Source organism: Podarcis tiliguerta, assembly GCF_965153285.1.
Source record: "Podarcis tiliguerta genome assembly, chromosome: 10".
Lineage (NCBI taxonomy): Eukaryota > Metazoa > Chordata > Lepidosauria > Squamata > Lacertidae > Podarcis > Podarcis tiliguerta.
Window position 1 is genome coordinate 65,960,895 of NC_139543.1, and position 18,824 is coordinate 65,979,718.

Sequence of the window (18,824 nt, forward strand, 5' to 3'; positions counted from 1 at the left end):
CAATCAAGCGGTATATGAATTTTGTTAAATAAATCAAGAGAACATCCCAGAGAAAAGGCCCACACAGAAATGGGATTCTAAATGGGCTCTAAACTCCGAGTGTCTGACAACCCACTTAATTCCTCACCAAGCAAACCTTGCTCTGTTCTCCCCCTTCCCCTTGCAACTTTACTAAACACAGCTTTGCAATAATCTGAGCATCTCAATCTCTCTTTTTAACCAGTTCCCTAGGAGGACACAATTCTGATGGGTTATGCTAAAAAAAACAAACCATGGTTAGATGGTCATCTGTCAGAGATCCTCCTGTCGTGATTCCTGAATTGCAGGGAGCTAGACTAGAGAAGGCTTGGGATTTCCTCTTCCAACTCTACGGCCTTTGCTCAACATTGCTACTGTGCCGTGTGAGTCCCTGCAGGCGATAAATCCTTTTCTGATGCTGTTTGTCCCAGAAGGATTTATCGAGAGGCCTTTGCCTCCAAACCAGAGTCGCTTCCCGTCCGGCGAATGCGCAGCCAGCCTTCCCCCAAAAACACTGATTTCAAATGGTGCTAGACATCGTGTAGTTAAATCTAAACCACCATATGAAACCAGCTTCCTGAGGGAGCTCCAGACAGACTTCCTCCGACGGCAGAAGAGGCCGCAGCCTGACCTAGAAAGAAGAGATGTGAGCGCACGGGCTGGGCATTTTCTTTTATCTAAATAATAATAATTAAACAGGCCCCACTGGCAATCAGGAACGGGGAACTATGTGCCAATCATGTGATGTTAGCCATCGGCTTATCCACCATTAGTGGGGAGAGAAACACGATTCACTTTGCATTCAAAGGCGAAACCACCCAAACCAGATTTCCAGAAACGAAGATGTGAACATTTGGAACATTAGAACTTCGAGTTTTGAAATACAGTTCTCCCGGTCAATTAACGTGTACAAAAATGCACACACTTGGGCAAAGTATGTATATATATATCAGTGAAAACAGCATATGTGCGTGCACACACACAAATGCATTGCATTGTGGGAAACCGCATTTTCAAAAGGTGCGTATTATACATTGGGTGGCACATTTTCACGAGGTTGTCTGACGTAGAAGGGCGGAGAGCTAAACCGAAGGCTGGGGAAATGAGAAAGGGAGAGACCGATTTGCCCATTCCGACAACTGTATGTGACAAATGAAGTTCACACTGGAAAACCCTTCTTGGGTGTGAAAGCTATGACAGCTGACCTTTGGGGAAGAAGGAAGTCAGATCTGCGAGCTCCAGGATAGGCTAATAGCCCTTAGCTATCAAGGGACGCAGGTGGCGCTGTGGGTTAAACCACTGGGCCTAGGGCTTGCTGATCAGAAGGTCGGTGGTTCGAATCCCCGCGACGGGGTGAGTTCCCGTTGCTCAGTCCCTGCTCCTGCCAACCTAGCAGTTCGAAAGCACGTCAAAGTGCAAGTAGATAAATAGGTACCGCTCCGGCGGGAAGGTAAACGGCGTTTCCGTGCACGGCTCTGGTTCGCCAGAAGTGGCTTAGTCATGCTGGCCACATGACCCGGAAGCTGAATGCCAGCTCCCTCGGCCAATAAAGCGAGATGAGCACCCCAACCCCAGAGTCGTCTGTGACTGGACCTAACGGTCAGGGGTCCCTTTACCTTTACCAAGCTGGAAAACTTTCAGCTCTGTGTTTTCTAGTCAACAGGTGAAGAGAAGGCATCACCTCAACCCCGGCCAAAACTCCTTCCAGGATCAAAACAACCCTGGTTTGACATCTTCTGGGTATTGGTTTGCACGTGTCGCCACGGCTCTTAACTCCCATTTTGGCTCCTTATCTCCCAACACGTAAAGGGCAGCAGAGGAAATTCAAAGCCTCCTCTCCACAGCTGGGCACTTCTCCTTCCTCCCCGAGAAAACCGAATTCCTGCGGTTGGAAGTTCCAAACGAGAAGTAATCCATCATCTCACTCTGGCTGGTGAAAAGGACAACTGTGTGCGCATTCTGGAAGCGTGACTCCGGGATTAATCACAAAGGCTCCGAACTGGCAGCCTCTCGCAGAGGTTTCTCGAAGGGGAAGAAGTGCTTCTGGAGGGAGGCGTTCCAAAAATATGAGCGTAGTTCCTTCCCTCCCCCCCCGCTTCCCCCAACCCTGGGCTGGTGCATGTGGAAATGTGGTTTGCAGATTGCAGGGCGGTCTCCTGCAACATCTGTGCAACCTCTGCGCTACACTGGGGAAGGGAGAAGCCTTTGGCCCTCCAGATGTTGACGGACTTATTAGCATCCATCTGTCTTGAGAGGCAATGGAGTTAAGCTCTGGGGGTCAAGCCAAACCGCGGCATTAGCAGTGCCAAAGTGACCTTCCTGGGGCGCCAACCTGGGCAGTGTATGTGGAGGTCCTGGGCTACCCAGATGAAAAGACGCTCCTCTCTCAGCCTCGCTGGTCCAAAGGAAAGCAGAGCAAAGACGTTTAGCACCAACTTGGCAGCAGAAATTGCTGGAAGGAAGCATACAGGGCGCCATCCGACCGTCTTAGGGATTCCACTTCGGAGTTGTGTAGGTCGTCCCCCCCCCCTTTAGCCTTGTCTTCTCCCAAAGATACCCCACAAGGCAGCAGAGGTTTAGAATCAGAGTGTTCCTTCTCCTAGATGGGCGACTTTCCCAGGCCGACGAGCCACAATTGCCCCTTGATAGACTATAATGCCTGTGATCTCCAGCTTTTAAAATGGAGATTCTTACCTCAGTCTGTTTCTATACAGTGGTACCTCAGGTTACAGACGCTTCAGGTTACAGACTCTGCTAACCCAGAAATAGCACCTCGGGTTAAGAACTTTGCTTCAGGATGAGAACAGAAATCGTGTGGGAGGCCCCATTAGCTAAAGTGGTACCTCAGGTTAAGAACAGTTTCAGGTTAAGAACGGACCTCTGGAAGAAATTAAGTTCTTAACCTGAGGTACCACTGTACTGGCTCTGAAACTGTTTTCAAATACGTTCCGTAGTGTTAAAATTGCTTTGGGATGGTTCAACCGAAGCGATTCCTACATCAAAACAAACGAGCGGATCAGATTTTAAAACAGAGGTTCTGAATGGCCACCTGTCAGGGATTACAGTGGTACCTCAGGTTACATACGCTTCAGGTTAAAGACTCCACTAACCCAGAAATAGTGCTTCAGGTTAAGAGCTTTGCTTCAGGATGAGAACAGAAATCGTGCTCCGGTGGTGCCAGGAGGCCCCATTAGCTAAAGAAGTGCTTCAGGTTAAGAACAGTTTCAGGTTAAGAACAGACCTCCACAACAAATTAAGTACTTAACCTGAGGTACCACTGTATTTAGTTGTGATTCCTGCATTGGGGGGGGGGTTAGACTAGATGACTCTCGGGGTCCCATCCAACTCTACAGTTCTCTGAGTCCATTAAGTCATCCAACCAAGTTCAAGAGAAGCCCCCAAGTTTGCATTCTTCTTCCTGCTTCGCAGGTCGAAGGCCAAATCCTTGGAGTATCAGCCTGCCGTTTCCTAGTCCTCAGCCAAGTTTCCCCCTGAACCACAGTCTACATCCTCTCTCTCTCCCCTAAGGTAAAGGTAAAGGTACCCCTGCCCGTACGGGCCAGTCTTGACAGACTCTAGGGTTGTGCGCCCATCTCACTCAAAGAGGCCAAGGGCCAGCGCTGTCCGAAGACACTTCCGGGTCACGTGGCCAGCGTGACATCGCTGCTCTGGCGAGCCAGAGCCGCACACGGAAACGCCGTTTACCTTCCCGCTAGTAAGCGGTCCCTATTTATCTACTTGCACCCAGGGGTGCTTTCGAACTGCTAGGTTGGCAGGCGCTGGGACCGAGCAACGGGAGCGCACCCCGCCGCGGGGATTCGAACCGCCGACCTTTCGATCGGCAAGCCCTAGGCACTGAGGCTTTAACCCACAGCGCCACCCGCGTCCCCTCTCTCTCCCCCTACTCACACCCAAATTCAGGGTCTCTTCAACACCCTAATCACACAGCTTTTGCCAACCTGCCTTCCCGGCTGGGGCTGACATGAACTGGAGTCCAAACATCCGGAGTGTGTCTGCTTGGCAAGGGCTGCTGTGACCAGTCAACCACCGCTGCCTCCTGAAATGAATCCTGCGCAGAAGATCCCCAAGAAGGAAAAAAAACCCCCCACATCTTTCTCGGTAGCAGCTGGCTTCTTTGCAGCGTTGCTTCTTTTGGCACACGGCATCCTCACGAGGCGAACATCTGCACCTTAAAATAAAAAGGGATTACTGTTAGTATTAAAACGATGCCAGTAACATTCCAGCCCTCAGCGTTCATTGCTTTTAATTCACCCTCATTTTTTAATTCAAGCGAGGAAAGAGGGAGGGAAGGAACAGAAGGGGGAAGAAAGGAATCAGCGTCTTTAAGAAGAGGATTGGACAAAGGAGAGGGCTACCGATGGCTCCTGGCCACAAGGACTGCGCTATGCTTCCACATTCAGAGGCAGAAATGCCAGTTGCTGGAAACGGCAGGAGGGGAGAGGTTTCTTCTGCTCGAATCCTGCCTGCGGGCCTGATCCTGCAGGCTCCTCCTGTTTCCTTATGACGGCTGGCAATTCTGTTTCCAAAGGCCAAAGCGGCTTCCTTCCATTGAGCCTCCGGACGCCCTTGCATAATTCCCAAAACAGCAGGAATGTCTCGGCTGAGACTGTCTCCAGCCGATCTCTTTCCCTACATGCGGCTTTCCAAAAGGGAAAGGAGGAAATGGAAGCATTCTCTGGGGATCCATCATGCCCTCATATCGTAGAGTTGGAAGGGATCCCAAGAGGCATCTAGTCTAGCCCTCTGCAATGCCAGAATCTCAGCTAGATCATACATGACAAATGGCTACCTGGTAAAGGTAAAGGTAAAGGTACCCCTGACCATTAGGTCCAGTCATGACCAACTCTGGGGTTATGGCGCTCATCTCGCTTTATTGGCCGAGGGACCCGGCGTACAGCTTCCGGGTCATGTGGCCAGCATGACTAAGCCGCTTCTGGTGAACCAGAGCAGCGCACGGAAATGCCATTTACCTTCCCACTGGAGCAGTACCTATTTATCTACTTGCACTTTGTTTTTTTTTTTATAAATAATTTTTATTCACTTTCCAATAAACATTTTTTCCAAATTTAACATTTGTTTTGACATAAACATCTTTTTTGACTTCCATCAGCCTATCTGAGAATTCTCCATACTCTCACTACGTCTCACATTTCTTACATTTATATTGCACATTATATCTCTTAATTATCTACTTGCACTTTGACGTGCTTTTGAACTGCTAGGTTGATAGGAGCTGGGACCGAGCAACGGGAGCGCACCCCGTTGCGGGAATTCGAACCGCCAACCTTCTGATCGGCAAGCCCTAGGCTCTGTGGTTTAACCCACAGCGCCACCGGGTCTGACACCGGGTTAAATACCTCCAAGGAAGGAGAGCCTGCCACCTCACAAGTCCACGTAATTGTACTGCTGGTCCTTGCTGAGCTGGAAGCTGCAATACTACCCTCTGGCCACCGTAGGGCGCTGAGGTGCAGGGAGATGGCCAGCAGCGCCCTCTGGTGGCAAATTAGCAGAGCAACGTAAACAGCAATGCCCCTGAGTCTGGCTGGCGGAGTCCCTAGTTTGGAGTCCTGTGCCTTGCGAACCTCTCCAAAACAACTTCCCTGAACATCTGATAATGTTATCATGCCAGGGTGGGATTAAATTTCAGTGCCAAAGTGTTACAGGGACGCCAGCAAAGAGTTGCCAATTGTTTAAACATTTGCCTTTAAGCTGGCTGGATGAACATGAATGAAAAACCTCCATACAGGTGAGTTCTTGAGATACCGCAGGAAGCATAATTCATCGTTTTTAACAAGCAAAAGCTGCTCCTCCTCCTAGGAGGGAACAGAAAGGATATATCAAAGATGCAACGTTCTCCCCCTAACAGTAGCACAGAGAAACCGAAACAACTTCAAAGAAACCAAGCCGGTGTGTTCCAAAGCTTGCAGACCCTCCTATCAACTTTTTCTTTCTCCCGCTCCCTTTGCCAATTAAAATTAGTCAAGTGCTTTGACGGATTATCCAGCTCGGAGGCGGATAAACGAAAGATACCAATTAAAGTGTGCAGTGACACAGCCCTGTGCGCGAGAGACACTTTCTTTAAATAAACACGCCCAATGCATATGCGGGAGAGACCGTCCGGGGGTTTGCAGGAAGGAGAAATGAAATATAATGCAACATGTCCTCATGGAATGATGCGCCCACAGCAGACGGACCGGCCCATGAATAACAACAGCCTTTCGCTGGCCTTAGTTGCACTTTTTAAAGAAAAGCCAAGAGTCTAGTCCTTATGACAGTAGGCGATTCCCCCCACCCCCGGCCCCAGAAAACAGAAATTCCAACTGTGCAATATCAGTTTTGCACATATCAGTTTTGCACAAAAGAGTGCAATATCAGTTTTGCACAAAAGAGAGTTCGAGGAATGGCCATTCCTACAATGCGTCATTTGCATGTCAAAAGTCCTGGGTTCGATCTCTGGTGAGCTCCGGGACAGTGGTGGAAAACATTTCCAAGCAAGCAAGTTCCATCGAGACCAGTATCCTTGCTCCCAAAGTCCTCCATTCCTCCTTATACCTTTTTCCTATGTTCTCTTGGCAGGACTTTTTCCCAACGCTTCCTTACAGAAAGGAAGCAATTGCTACTCTGGCCCTCCTACAAGGCTCTCAAAAAGACAACTGCTTTTGCAACATCCCTCTGTTCAACTGGCAGTGATCTTACCCACTGGATTGACCAGAATTGTTGAGCTTTTGTTGGGGAGGATGAGCCTGAAATATTTGATTAGCATTGGGAGAGATTATGTGATACAAGCTTGTGTTCTATTGCACAGAAACCGATCCAGGTTTTCCACCATTTAGGGCAACAGTCTTCTCCCTGTACGTGCTGACCAGTAACTTCTGCTGGAAACTTGATGATTTCATCTAATTTAATAAACTGGAGGCACCCCCCCCCTTGCCGCCCCCTTTCCAGGAACATCCTTCATTTGGTGCTGGGGGGGGGGGAGCATCAAGAAGAAATCCTTTGCCTTGAAAGACTTCTCTAGTGTGAAATGAAGCCAGGTTTTTCCCCCCATTTCTAGCTCAAAGAGAAACAAAGAGAAATAGAGAGAGGTTTTCTCACTGCGTGTTTTGATTTGGCTTCTTGTCCCTCATTGATAAATCATACATAATTTTTTTTTGCTTTGTTTCCGCTGCACTTCGAAAGCACCCAAAGATGTCACAAGCAGTATGTAAAAGGAGGAGATTTTTTTCACGCACGTTTGGTGGCATTGTGGAGACAGAGGAGGCCCCTGGCGAGGATTTAGAGCGACAGAGAATCGGCTACGCCGGCGTTCCAGGGACTCATCTGCTCTTAATCCCGTTTGGGTGCCTCAAGCCCAGAGTTGCAAGTGGGAAGACTAAAGGAACTTGCTGGGAAATGTAAAAAAAAATCGCAGGTACAGGATTGCTGACGGAAACACGTGAAAACAGAGAGGCAAGAGAGAGAAATGTACAAGGTGATGTGCTGTCGGAGGAGCACTTTGCAAATTTCATAATGTGCGCCATTTTGAATTCCCTAGCTTTGAACTGATTTTCTCCGCTCATAGGTTATCTTGTTTTAGTTGACCTGAGACTTTTTGCATAAAGAACGTAAATTAATAATAAAGAGAAGGAGAGTCATAATGATTTATGGTGGCACTTTGGGTTACAAACACTTCGGGTTACAGACTCTGCTAACCCGGAAGTAGTACCTCGGGTTAAGAACTTTACCTCAGGATGAGAACAGAAATTGCACAGTGGCGGCAGTAGCGGGAGGCCCCATTAGCTAAAGTGGTACCTCAGGTTAAGAATGGTTTCAGGTTAAGAACGGACCTCTGGAATGAATTAAGTTCATAAGCAGAGGTACCACTGTATATATAGCCATGGACAGTTAGGTTTGGGTCTTTTCCAAAGAAAGAAAGGCTTTTTTTTTAGAACAGGCACCCCCAAACTTGGCCCTCCAGTTGTTTTGGGACTACAATTCCCATCATCCCTGACCACTGGTCCTGTTAGCTAGGGATGATGGGAGCTATAGTCCCAAAACAGCTGGAGGGCCGAGTTTGCGGGTGCCTGTTTTAGAAAATAATAATTTTGGACCATTTTTCCTGCAGAAAAGAAAAGAAAGGCACACACACACACACACACACACTGGTACCTCAGGTTAAGAACTTATTTCATTCTGGAGGTCCGTTCTTAACCTGAAACTGTTCTTAACCTGAAGCACCACTTTAGCTAATGGGGCCTCCTGCTGCCGCCGCGCGATTTCTGTTCTCATCCTGAAGCAAAGTTCTTAACCCGAGGTAATATTTCTGGGTTAGCGGAGTCTGTAACCTGAAGCATCTGTAACCTGAAGTGTATGTAACCCGAGGTACCACAGTATATATATTATTTTGGACCACTGGGCATACTAACTGGCAACTAGGAATTGGGAGTCAAAACATCAGATCTAAGAGGCCTGCACTAGGTGTGGGGATCTTTGGCCCTCTGGATTTTGCTGAAATACAACCCAATCAACCCTGGCCACTGGCCATGCTTGCTGGGGCTGATGGGAGTTGTAGTTCAGCAATATCTAGAGAGTCAAACGGTCCCCGGAACTGACCTAGGTGAATGATAAGGTCTTCTTCACCAGGCACCCAAACAAAAACAGCGAGCCTCCCTGGAATGGGAGTTCTGGGGACAGAGCTTTCTGTCACTCCGTCCTCGCTTCCGCCAGCAAGCAGAGGGGTCTCTAAGGCCCACCCGTCTTGCAAGCAGATTCAATTTCCAGAAAGTGCCCTGCAAAAACCCTGGAGAGCTGCGGCCTGTCCGAGCAGACAGTCCTAACCTACCGTATTTTTCGCTCTATAAGACGCACCAGACCACAAGACGCACCTAGTTTTTGGAGGAGGAAAACAAGAAAAAAATTATTCTGAATCTCAGAAGCCAGAACAGCAAGAGGGATCGCTGCGCAGTGAAAGCAGCGATCCCTCTTACTGTTCTGGCTTCTGGGATAGCTGCGCAGCCTGCATTCGCTTCATAAGACGCACACACATTTCCCCTTACTTTTTAGGAGGGGAAAAGTGAGTTTTATAGAGCAAAAAATACGGTAGGTGGACCAATAGTTCTTGAGTCAGTCTAAGGCCGCTTCCTCTGCTCCGAACTGCCTGGGAGCCGCAGGATCCATCTGGTTTGGTTATGGAATTCAGGGCAAATGTAATTTCCAAAGGAAACTTCCTCCTTCCCTTGCCAGCGCATAAATCTGGCACAGTTCTGGAGACAGAGCATGATGAGGCATGAATAATTTCTCCCTCGGTTTTAGATATATATATATATACAAAACCCAAACTAAAGAATTGTAAAAACAAAACAAATTGTTCAGCAGAAAATCCACACGGACACGCCCTTCCTTTGCATCCTTGTTTTTGTGTGTGTCCCCCCGCCCCCATTTTGTGCCCAAATTTAAGCCTTCCAAAGCACTAGCAATCAGAGTGACGTAACAGCAGACGGCCCAGCAAGAACAGCATGTACTTTGCTCATAACGCGGCTCGGTTCTCTTGGAAATCCTTCGGCACTCGTTTTGTTTGGCCGGCGTTCCCGGCTGGTGCCGGAGCAGCTCGTGTTTCCACCTTCCTCGCCCAAATCCAAAGGCCTGTCCTCTTGAGGAAAACCCTTGGGCTCTAGATTTAAGGAACAGCTTGAAGCTGACCCCTAAGTGCATGAAAGGGGGGTTCAGGGGGGGTTCAGGTCTCCCCTCCCTCCTCTGCGTACATCAAATGCAGGGGGGGGGGGCACAGTAGGAATAAGAGAGGCGCCTGGTCTTCATTCCTTGTTCCAGTGCTCTCACAAGCTGTAGGGTAAGGTAAAGGTAAAGGGAGCCCTGACCATTAGGTCCAGTCGTGGCCGACTCTGGGGTTGCGGCGCTCATCTCGCTTTATTGGCCAAGGGAGCCGGCATACAGCTTCCGGGTCATGTGGCCAGCATGACGAAGCTGCCTCTGGCGAACCAGAGCAGCGCACGGAAATGCCGTTTACCTTCCCGCCGGAGCGGTACCTCTTTATCTACTTGCACTTTGACGTGCTTTCTCGGTCCCTGCTAGGTTGGCAGGAGCTGGGACCGAGCAACGGGAGCTCACCCCGTCGCGGGGATTCGAACCGCCGACCTTCTGATCGGCAAGTGCTAGGCTCTGTGGTTTAACCCACAGAGCCACCCGCGTCCCAGCTGTAGGGTAGTGGTTCCCAATTAGGGGTCCATGAAACGCACCCAGGGGGTCTGCGGTCCCATTTCTTGCCTCTCCCTCCAACTAAATTTTTGTTCATTTTTGCATGATATTATGGCCTGTTTTTCTTAGTATACCTAAAATCCTCTGCTTATTTGGGGCTACTCCACATTCTGTTCAAAAAATTGCTTTGCAGAGGTAACTACAGTGGTACCTCAGGTTACATACGCTTCAGGTTACAGACTCAGCTAACCCAGAAATAGTGCTTCAGGTTAAGAACTTTGCTTCAGGATGAGAACAGAAACCATGCTCCGGCGGCGCAGCGGCAGCAGGAGGTCCCATTAGCTGAAGTGGTGCTTCAGGTTAAGAACAGTTTCAGGTTAAGAACGAACCTCTGGAACGAATTAAGTACTTAACCCGAGGTACCACTGTACTATAGAGCTTCCTGCAGCCAATGGGAAGCCGGCCAGCGTCGCAGAAGGCGGCCCCTGCTCTGCTCCGTGCCGGTTTAGCGCAGCGCAAGGGAGCCAACTGAGCTGGGGGTCCATGGGCCGGTTAAACGACCCCCCATGGGCTGCTTGTGACCCATGGGCCTTTGGTTGCTGACCCCTGTTTTGGACTCTCCTATTTGGAGATTTTTAAGCAGAGGTTGGATGGCTTCTGTTATGGATGCTTTAGTTGAGATTCTTGCACTGAAGGCTTGGAATGGATGGCTCTCCGGGTCCCTGCCAACTGTGATTCTATCTTCTACCAAAGTGTGGGCAGCACATAACTATAAAACAAGCTCCCTTGAACAGCTCCACCTGCACCACAGCAGTGCTCATTCCCTTGCTATGCATGAATCCAAACTACGGTTGCGCAAGCCAAAGACCCCCGGAGGGTCTAACACACACACACACACACACACACACACACACACACACGTCCTGCAATGGGCCCTTTGCACTTTGCCAATCTGCGTTGCCTGAAACCTGCCCGTTGGTGGAAAACAGACAAGCCCGCTTTGAACCCAGCCCAGTTGGCAACGAGCGATGAGAAGGCCCATTAAAAACCATCCGAGCTCACTGAACCACACAGGTCTCTCCGGAACAAACAAAAGGGCCCCCGTCCTCCGTGCGTCCGGGGCTGCTCCGAGGGGCTTTGATGCTGAATTGAGCCCTGATGCACAAAACGCCAGAGTGAAGTGCTTCCGATCAATGGCGGTGAAGGCTTGACAGCAGAGGCTTTTGAGACCCCTTGCTATTTCTAAGAGGTGCATAATTAGCACCGGAGCTCTGAAAGGCCCAGGAGCCGTGCGCGGGGATGTTCTCGGGAGGGAGAGCATGGGCGAGGGTTTGCTAATTGGAGGGGCCGTGTCTCCGCTGCCAGCAGCATTCAGAAACGGCTGGGCACGGTTAGCGGACATGCCAGTCCACACCTCCCGTACAAAGGCAGGTCTCTCTAGGGCAAGGATGCCAATGCCTCGGAAGCACAGAGAAGCCGGAGAACATGGTGCTGGCAGCAGAACACAGCTCCCCAGCAGCCTCGGCTCCCTTTTGTTTTCATTTGAGGTTTTAAAAAGCTCAAGTTTCTAGCCATCAAGCTTGAGAAGAGCATGCAAGCAACGCTTACTGGGATCTCGGGAGCCAGGGAATAACTTTCCAGCCAACGAAGCCCAGGACAGATTCCCAATGATTAGCTGGAACGGAACAAATTATGCAAGGTAGTAAAAATGCAGAAATGTGCAAATATAATTGCAATCTGCATAATTTGTGCAGGTCACAGTTGTTGTTGTTTTTTTAAAAAAGCACAGGGATTTTTGATCTCCTCCTGGAATACATCGTGGGCAAACGGGAAGGGGGAAACTAAGTTGTTGTTGTTTAGTCGTTCAGTCGTGTCCGACTCTTCGTGACCCCATGGACCAGAGCACGCCAGGCATTCCTGTCTTCCACTGCCTCCTGCAGTTTGGTCAGACTCATGTTTGTAGCTTCGAGAACACTGTCCAACCATCTCGTCCTCTGTCGTCCCCTTCTCCTTGTGCCCTCCATCTTTCCCAGCATCAGGGTCTTTTCCAGGGAGTCTTCCCTTCTCATGAGGTGGCCAAAGTATTGGAGCCTCAGCTTCAGGATCTGTCCTTCCAGTGAGCGAAACTAAGTTAGCATGTGCTAAACTTCTGTACTGTACTGCGCACACTGAATTCTCAAGAACGAAAGCAAAATTCCTGGGAAAACTCAGATGGAAGAGCATGAGACAAGAGTTGTGCGTTCGAGGCAACATGTTGGGCAAAAGGTTCCTGCATTGCAGAGGGCTGGACAATTCTATGAAAAAGTGACTGGGCTACAATGAATTATGGGGTGCAGTTCTCACCCTACCCCAGATTGTACAATTCTTATCTCCACCAGAGGGGGCTGCAGTTTTGCATGCTGTGTCCCACTACCCCAGTGACTTGAAAACCATCTTTGTACTTGAAAAACTATAGGGACGCGGGTGGCGCTGTGGATTAAACCACAGAGCCTAGGGCTTGCCGATCAGAAGGTTGGCGGTTTGAATCCCCGCGATGGGGTGAGCTCTCGTTGCTCGGTCCCTGCTCCTGCCAACCTAGCAGTTTGAATGCACGTCAAAGTGCAAGTAGATAAATAGGTACTGCTCCAGCGGGAAGGTAAACGGCGTTTCCGTGTGCTGCTCTGGTTTGCCAGAAGTGGCTTAGTCATGCTGGCCCCATGACCCGGAAGCTGTACGCCAGCTCCCTCGGCCAATAAAGCAAGATGAGCGCCGTAACCCCAGAGTCGGCCACGGCTGGACCTAATGGTCAGGGGTCCCTTTACCTTTACCTTACTTGAAAGACTAGCCCATTGGGGAGACAACTGACGCAGGGTCCTTCTCCCCGTCATGCCACCTTCCTATAAACAGGATTTTGTGTGTGTGAAGGATTATTCCTCCACCTGCAAATGGATTATTGTGTGTGTGAAGGATTATTCCGCCACCTGCAACCGCCATTAACACAACGGTGTGCAGAATTCTGACAAACTCACAGCACACCCAGTGCATATAAAGGAGGGATGCTGCCTTCCCCATTACGTAAGTAGAAGTGCTGATGGGACAGTGACTTAGCACATCACTGGAGACCGAAAAATGGGGCGGTTTTGCCTCTGAATGCAAGTTGCTGGGCAATGCACCCAGGTCCTGATCGCAGGCTTCCCATGGGAATCTGCTCGGCTGATAGATAAACTTTATTCGCATTAGCCAATGGCCATAGCAACAGTAAAACATCACAGTATACGCAGAAAAGGAAATTTGATATAAAAGCACAATTTAAAGTCCTGAATCAGTTGTCAGTTAGTGGCCCTTATTCTGATTGCCCCTGCTATGAACCTAGCAACCTCTGCTGTTATCTGCTCATTTTGATCTGATAGATGAAAGGACATTGTGGCAGTGGTTGAGCGCCCTGGGATGGTTAGTACGAGTGGGGCGATGATCTCGTTCCTCAGGTCTTTGTAGAGCGCACAGGGCAGGAGGGCATGTGCCGCTGTTTTGGTGCTACCATCTCCACAGGGGCAAAGACGTTTCTCAGGCGGGACCTTTTGGAGTCAAGTACCTCAGATGGCAAAACATCCAGTCTTGCAAGTATAAAAGCACGTCCGTATTTTGGGACAATAAGTTTATGCAGATATGGGGCCAGAGAATCAAAATGGAGAGGTGGAAAATGAATATACCAAGGGCAGGATTTCCTTATAGTGGCCAGGTTGTTCCGATGCTCGATATCTTTTTAGACGTTGACCAATTAGACTGTTTGCTTTAGTGGGGCCCATAGTGAGTAGGTGTTGTGGGGATAGGACACAAGAATGAAGTTTTTGATAGACGGTTTTAAGCCAGGCACTTTTATGCGTCTGCTCGGCTGCTGTGAGAACAGGTTGACGGGCTAACTGGACCTTTAGTGTGATCCAGCAGCCGGTTTTTTTCTTGTGCCCTTAAGTTCATTGGAAAATAAGCTTTAGTTGGGACTCTGGAGAACCTCCAGCAGAGGGATGTTTCACAGATGTACCAGCACTGCCAGAGTCCTCTATGCCAGTGTTCCCCAACCTTGGGCCTCCAGCTGTTTTTGGACTACAATTCCCATCATCCTTGACCACTGGTCTTGCTAGTGAGGGATGATGGGAGTTGTAGTCCAAAAGCAGCTGGAGGCCCAAGGTTGGGGAACACTGCTCTGTGCAACACCGTTTGCCATAATGATGCCGACTTCTAAACTCCACATTACTGCAGGCACACAATTCGCTTAGCATTGTGGGAAACACTGTGCTCTAGGAAAGGACGGGTGTTGCACCGAGGGGGGGAGAAGAGGAAGCTGGGAGGTTTTGACAGACGCTTCCAGGAATGAATGCTCGAGTCACAAGACAGGCAGTATGACTTGGAGCAGGAAGGCTGGCTGCCCACAGACGAGATGTCAAAAATGGGTAACAGGCAAGGATGAGGTCCCTCGTCCCTGCCGGTTGCGAAAGCTGCCCTTCAGAGGCAGCTGGAGAAAAGGGAGGAGGAATTGTGTTGGGGGCAGGCAGAGGAGAAAGATAAGGAACTCACACATACCCCAAAAGCATTTTGCAACTGGCAAGGATCCGATTGCAACCATGGGGAGATCTCTGGACGTCAGGTTTCCACTTAGAGAAGGATCTGAAATATTTTCCTTGAAGCCTGAATTTGTTTTATTCTGGAACTGTTTGATTGATGCTTAAATTTTTTGAGCTAGTTTTCAGGAAATTCGCCAAAACTTCCAACGCTTTCGACACGGGTTGCCATACGCTCGGGCTTTCCAGGACATTTTTACCGATTTTCGGAAATTCTGCCCGGACACTATTTCCGACGGGTGAATGCTGGATACGTCCGGGAAATTCCGGATGTGGGGCAGCCCTAAATGCAATGAACGGTAATAAGAAATAAAAATAAATTCCATTGCGAAATAAAAGAAAACAGCACCTAAAACATTCTATTGTGGTGACCGTAACCAAGGTTTAAGGTGATGTTTGGCAATTAGATATATATATAGGTAGGTATATAGGTATATATGAGCTTCTAACATTGGTTGGGCATGACTTAATAAACAGAAGCTGAATCCTGAAAAAGCTGAAAATTCAGACGCTGAATCTTGAAAAGTCAGGGGTGTTATCATGGAATTGTAGAGCTAGAAGGGACCCGAGGGTCATCTAGTCCAACCCCCTGCAATGCAGGAATCTCAATTAAAGAGTCCAAGACAGATGGCCATCCAACCTCTGCTTAAAAAATTATGTCTCCCATGTTCTCATGTCTGGGAGGTGGTCTGTCCTGGGTGGGGTTTCCCTTTCCTGGGCCGCAGCTCCTGGATTCATCACTGTCACTGAAAGCTCAGCTGGCCTTCATCATCATCATCATCATTTGAAACTACGTTCAAGGCGGCTTACAACAAGACAAGATTTACACAATTACAAACATAACAGAAGTCATAAACAATAAATAAAACACATCAAAAAGCACACAACCAAATGGAAACCATTTCCAAGTAAATCGTAAGATCTAAAACTAAAGATACAACAATACAGTCATACCTCATGTTACATCCGCTTCATGTTACGTTCTTTCAGGTTGTGTCCCGCGGCAACCCAGAAGTACCGGAAAGGGTTACTTCTGGGTTTCGCCGCTCATGCATGCGCAGATGCACAAATGACATCACGCGCATGCACAGAAGCGGCGGGTCGCAACCTGCGCATGAGCAGTCGCGCCGCTGCGGGTTGCGTTCTTTCCATGTTGCGAACGGGCCTCCGGAACGGATCCTGTTCACAACCAGAGGTACCACTGTAATATCAATAACAGCAATAGCCCTCTCAACACCCTCCGTAAACAATACTCCAGCCCAAGAATCCGTTCAACAGCTTCAGCTTTTGTAGCTGGAGTCAGTCCGCACTCCACTCTCCCAGGCCAGATGGGAAAGGGCCAGAATGGCGGGCGGCAGGTCTTCCAGGGCTCACAGCCAAGATGGTCTCATTTCAAACAACACAGATAAAAACGAAAAACCATTTATATACAGCTGCAGTCCTTGTGAAGCCTGTCAAGCCGCCCACCCCAAGCCATGTGGAAAGAGGCAAGGGCAAGGTCCTTCAGGCTCTCAGCAGGCAGTCGTCCTCCTCCAGGTAAACTCCACGTTAAATGCAAAATCTGCATTGGCAACAACCCAGATCGTTTCTCCTCTGGATTCCCTCCTGTGCTAACTACTTCTACGTACAGAGCAGGGAAAGCAGGAGGCCAGCTCAGCTATTCTTCTTAGGCCACGATCTGCAAGGAAAGACTTCCACCGAGCAGGTGCTTCTGAAGTGTTTTGAAGCTAAGCAGCAGCAGGTGGCGGTAGGTGAATTCAAAATCTTTCCCCCCACTTGCCATTTTCAGACCTGCACATCCAGTTGCGCCTCCCTCCTGTGCTATGTGTGGGTCTGGGCACGTGAGACTGACGAAAAAGTAGCTGAGCATAAGGGCTTGCAGAGGTAAAGGTCCCAGCCTTAGGGCTTAAAGTAAAGGTATAGGGACCCCTGGCCATTAGGTCCAGCCGTGACCGACTCTGGGGTTGCAGCGCTCATCTCACTCTATAGGCCAAGGGAGCCGGCGTTTGTCTGCAGACGGCTTCCGGGTCATGTGGCCAGCATGACTAAGCCGCTTCTGGCGAACCAGAGCAGCACACAGAAACGCTGTCTACCTTCCTGCTGCCGTCTTAAGCATATCTGGCGCTGTGGTGCAAAGCTCCCTCCCCGCTTCCCAGAGTTTTTTAGGGAGGACGGCACTGCCGCAGGGCTGGAGGAGGCGGGCAGCGGCTGGAGGGCGGCTCCTCTGGCGGAGAAGAGCCTCCACCTCTTCCCTGGTGCCCTCCAGAACTTGGCGCCCTGGCGCCCTGCGCCTTCAGCCTCTATGGGTAAGATGCCCCTGGTCAGCCCTTCTTCACAAACATCTAGACCAGGCTGCGGGCAAGCACATGAACCCAAGGAATGAAGCAACAGGCTACAGAGCTTCCTCAAAAGTCATTCTCGTGCGATTCATCCTGCCTGTGGATTGCGTACGCGCCGGCTAGGGAGGTGAGAAGCAACCTTGAGAAAACTTGCCTTCTTCCAGAAAACCTGCTGCTGCTTCTAAGGGCTTCTAAAGGCTCAGTGGCAGAAGCTCCTGCGTGCAGAAGGTTTCCGGTTTGATCCCCGGCAACTCCAGGTATAGGATCACAGAATCTAGTCCAATCTCAGCTAAAACATCCATGACAGATGGTCACCCAATCAGCTGAAAGGCCTCCAAGCAGAATCCACCACTTACTGAGGGAGCCCGTTCCAATGTTGGAAGAGCTCTTGCGGTCAGAAGAGCCTCTTGGGCTTGCCGATCAGAAGGCTGGAGGTTCAAATCCCCACAACGGAGTGAGCTCTCCCGTTGCTCTGTCCCAGCTCCTGCCAACCTAGCAGTTCAAAAGCACGCCAGTGCAAGTAGATAAATAGGTACCACTGTGGTAGGAAGGTAAACAGTGTTTCCATGCACTCTGGCTTCCGTCACGGTGTTATGTTGCACCAAAAGCGGTTTAGTCCTGCTGGCCACATGACCCGGAAAGCTGTCTGGGGACAAACGTCGGCTCTCTCGGCCTGAAAGCGAGATGAGTGCCTTTGACTGGACTTAACCGTCCTGGGTTGAGAGTCCCATGGACTGCAAGAAGATCAAACCTCCCCATTCTGAAGGAAATCAGCCTTGAGTGCTCACTGGAAGGACAGATCCTGAAGCTGAGGCTCCAATACTCCTCATGAGAAGAGAAGACTCCCTGGAAAAGACCCTGATGTTGGGAAAGATTGAAGGCACAAGGAGAAGGGGACGACAGAGGATGAGATGGTTGGACAGTGTCCTCGAAGCTGCCAGCATGAATTTGACCAAACTGCGGGAGGCAGTGGAAGACAGGAGTGCCTGGCGTGCTCTGGTCCAGGAGGTCACAAAGAGTTGGACACAACTAAACGACTAAACAACAACAACAACCGTTCAGGGATCCTTTACCTTTTCCCTTTACTGGATCAGGCCACAGGCCCATCTAGCCGAGTATCGTGTTCCCACAGTGGCCAGCTAGAGATGTGAAAAACCAGCAAGTTTGCCCCAAACAAAAGCTCCCTCTCCCCTCATTGGTATTCAGAAGGATTGCTCTCTCCAAGTGTATCACGGCCATCATGGCTACGAGTCTTTGATAGCCCTCTCCTTCTCCTTAAACTAGCCTAATCCTCTTCTAAAGCCATCCAATGTGGTGCCTCATGTGGGAGGGAGTTCCATAGTCCCACTATGCACTACTTTAGAATCAAAGTCTTGCAGAGTTGGGAGTGACTACGAGGGTCATTGAGTCCAACCCCTGCAATGCAGGAATCTTTTGCCCATCATGGGCCTGGAACCCACGAGGTTAAGACGTTAAGAGTCTCATGCTCTACTGACTAAGCTACCTCTATTGACTTAAGAAACATGCAACTCTGCGGGACTCGAACCCACAACCTTTGAATCACTTCACTATGCCAGAAGTCCAATGAGCTAGCCATAGCTCTCTTTTTATAACAGATGCAATCATCGTCTGAATCGCACAGCACACTTTCTCCTGTAGA

At 49.6% G+C, this 18,824-nt stretch overlaps 1 protein-coding gene across 9 annotated transcripts in view; it reads right to left on the reverse strand.

Moving 5' to 3' along the window:
* The window catches only part of LOC310659208 (endonuclease domain-containing 1 protein-like), a 149,407-nt gene that overhangs the window by 12,708 nt on the left and 117,875 nt on the right, over positions 1–18,824 (reverse strand). For 7 of the 9 annotated variants that reach the window (XM_083402439.1, XM_083402437.1, XM_083402433.1 and 4 more), the window contains one exon: positions 3,978–4,207. The gene's annotated coding sequence lies outside the window, so the exon portion shown is untranslated. Of the gene's footprint in view, positions 1–3,034; positions 3,522–3,898; positions 4,208–11,838; positions 11,898–18,824 lie in introns of those variants that run through there. The other 2 variants (XM_083402440.1, XR_014502661.1) reach the window with 2 other exon arrangements.